The following is a 3,897-nucleotide window of genomic DNA, read 5'->3' on the forward strand; positions in this document are numbered from 1 at the left end:
ACGAAAACATAAAGAATTGTTGCCGAATATCCAGTCAAACGACCTATGGAATAATAGAATTGACAAAACAGACATTTTCACGGATTTTTGCTAGAAGCTACGACAGAAACCGTAAAAATAATTTAGGATAATGGTCGAACATATAAAACCCGAGCTCTCGCCAAAAAATGCGAATTAATTATTAAAAAAGAAAATTCTATTATTTTAAAGTCAATCTAAGTGATTGTGTTCGCCTAAGTTCTGAAGCTGTAAATCGAATGAAGATTGCCAATGTACTTCAGACAATCTTAGAATTTGAACATTTTACCCAAATAATTTATTAAATCGAAGCGAACATTTTATTAATATATAGTCGCCACTACGCGTTATTCAATTAATATTAATAAAACACACATACAAACAGAAATAGTCGTATTTCTATTGAATTTCTATCTTTCAATCTTTACTAACAAAGCCAACGGCGGCTTTTAATTCTTATGCTTTTGAGCTTTAATTTAAATTTGTAAGGACATTTTTTACGTCCTTTACAAAACTACACGAATATCACAGATTTCTACTGCAATTAAGCGTAATTAAAGTCACTACGGCAATCCACCACCTTTTTCATATTTTCCGTAAGAAACAACCTGTTCGGATAACATAAGAGAATAACAAATTTATTAAAAAATCCTTATTACAAATTAAACGGATTCGACCTCAGTCCAGAGTTTTTACTATGCGAGAACGATGTACTCACATGTGCAACGTATGGATAATTACATTTAAAAGTATTTCTACTAACGAAACTCAAATACGCTCACTGATAATCATTGCCATTAAAAATATATTCACCAATAATGTACAACGATAATGTTAAGATATTTTCCAAAGCCAATTCATTTAAGGATACTATTAGGAGGCCCAACATACTCTTGTCTTTTGACTTTTTTTTTTTTTACATTTTCTTTCCACCAATGTCACTCGAAACCAATTAATAGACGTGCAAATTTCAATTTCACTTTCTAAATAGTGCGATATAACATAAAGAAGCGTTAAACGAATACTTTCTTCTAACTATCGATAAAATTTTAATTCTTACAAATATTTTACGGTTAATCATATCAAGTTTAAGACGTAGAAGATTGTTACGCTTATATTGTGTGGATATTAATAATGCTAATAAGTATAGGTACAAGGAAGGAAATAACAAATAAAAAAAAAAAAAAAATATTTATAAAACATTCTAGCTGAATCGCAAGGACGAAAGGAGCGATAGCGTTGTAAGAACATTTTTTAATTGATCATGTTATTGACAATTAGTCACAAAGCAACAATTTAATTAACATGTATTAGACCTTTTCATGTTAATACGTAAATATCCGAAAAAGTAAATAAAACATTTAAAAAAAAAAACAAAAAAAAGGTAATAAATAATAAGAAAAAGTTGGCAAAAAGTCAACGTTACGCGGGGTTCCCAAGCGGTCACCCATCCAAGTACTAACCGCGCCCAATGCTGCTTAACTTTGGTGATCGGACGAGAACCAGTGCTTTACAGCATGGTATGAACGTTAACACTAACACTATTAAGGAATAAGGATAAAAGGTGAAAAGTACTTTCAATTTTTCCACGCAACACTATCGCATTCCCATGTATTGGTTGCTCCGCATTTTGTTCCAATTACCAGCCACCGTTTGGTGTGGTTGTGGGTAGTTTTGATGTGATAGGTATGGGTGAGGTGGTAGTTCGAGTAGATGGGAATGTGATATTGTGATCGTTAACGTTCATACCATGCTGTAAAGCACTGGTTCTCGTCCGATCACCAAAGTTAAGCAGCATTGGGCGCGGTTAGTACTTGGATGGGTGACCGCTTGGGAACCCCGCGTAACGTTGACTTTTTGCCAACTTTTTCTTATTATTTATTACCTTTTTTTTGTTTTTTTGTCTTTACTTATTAATTTAATATAATATACAGTAATATTGCATAGTTCCTTTATTTCATATTAAAGTTGATGAGTTACGAGAGATAATATTTTTGAACTAATGTTAATATTAAATATAAGCATAAATAATTTTACAAATTTTTTTATTAATTATAATACAAAAATGGCTAATGATTAAATATGCTTTATATGGGAAAGAAAACTATAAATTTTAAAATAACATACATCCATATACTGAACGCGAGTATAAGTAAACTTTACTTACAATTATCTAATAAAACTTTCCATCTCTTCTTAAATATTGAAATGCCTATAACCGGTGGCTAGGTATTTGAAAAATATAATTGATAAAGTAGATAGTAATGATGATGACATAATAATTTTGAATATTGTAATATGAAAACAAAATGTTGTCATTTTTTTTTTTTTTTTAAGAAAAATAATATAGAGATTAAAGTATTGTGACAATAAGTTAAGATAATATTGGAAAATGCACAATTATTTATATTAAAATTGTAAAGTACATTAAGTTGATATTATGAATCGAAGTTATATTGTTAAGTAGTTGTTTATATGCTCTAGATATAAATGCCGATTGTAGGTACAACGATTGTTTATAAATCAAAGTGACAAAGTAGATTATCAGCGTGTGAAAAGATAATGTTTATTAACGGTTTTAAATCATTTGAAAGATAATTATAATCCAATGTTCCAATTCCAATTGTTCCTTCATGATTTTTTAATATAAAAAATCCTTAATATTTATATAATATTCTTGTTTTATTGAGACTCACAAACAATAAATTATACAAGATATTATTAATATTATTCTCCTCACATTTTTGCACATACGTTTATTAATGCTCTATTATTACGTTTCTTAACGTCTCGATAAAAATAATCCGTTACTTGTCTAATAGTTTCTTTAATAGGATCGTTACATTCAATATAAATGAAGTGTAGGTATCGTAGACAATTAGAAAGAAAATTTATCGCTAAATGCTGCAATACTTTAGGTTTTAAATAAGATTTCTTAATATATTGAATAAGTAACTGCAAAGTAGTATAAGTGAATTAAAAACATAACAAAAATAGTATAACATTACTTATAGAATTTCATTTCAACTAATTATTTATCACACAAATGATCGAAGTAATTTAAAGTAAAATAAGGACACTCTTTTAATCCAATCTCTGCTAATTTATTAATGAGCGCTTTACGAAGAAAATAAACGCCAATTGTAAGAATATTGTGTCATAACAAAAAAATTATTTTTCATTCGCAAGCAAATGTAATACATTTATACAAATAAATAATTAAATACACATAAATATATGATTTACCATGGATTTACGCGATGCCGTTGGTACGTAAAATAGTTCACAATTTCGCAAATATTACCATTAGGCGATTGAATTTATACGGTCGTCGCAAGTCCTTGTAACAACAACGAAATAAAAACTTGAAAATTCCAAAATAGTGGGAACGATTGTTTTATCAAGCTTAACCGCTTTACATAGCCAACAGACTTCTATACAAAAGTTTAGTTAAATGCTTCATTAATTGTATAATAAATAATATGACGTATTAGCGAATGAATAATTTTATTTTATTTATAGCGTTTTATACTAATTTCATTGGTACAATAATTCTCTCATGGAGATTCGTATTCCAATGTATAATGAATGTTATTAGAAACAGAAATTATAAAATTTTGTCAGACACCAAAAAATTTTTTTTTTTTTTTTTGTTTTTTTGTTTGTTTGTTTTTTTTTACTATTCGTGAAATCGTATTCTGACTATCTAAAATCTTTAAATTAATAGTCAATTGATGATAGCCTCTTGATAATACACTGTCGAGTTTATTGCTCTTATAACTCACAAGATATCGTCATATCGAAAAAAATTCATATACGTCGCGTATGCATTATTATCATAGGTAATTGTAATAAAGAAAGTGAGTGAGTGAGAGAATG

The sequence above is a fragment of the Ceratosolen solmsi genome, unplaced genomic scaffold, assembly GCF_000503995.2.
Source record: "Ceratosolen solmsi marchali unplaced genomic scaffold, CerSol_1.0 scaffold47, whole genome shotgun sequence".
NCBI classification, from domain to species: Eukaryota; Metazoa; Arthropoda; class Insecta; order Hymenoptera; family Agaonidae; genus Ceratosolen; species Ceratosolen solmsi.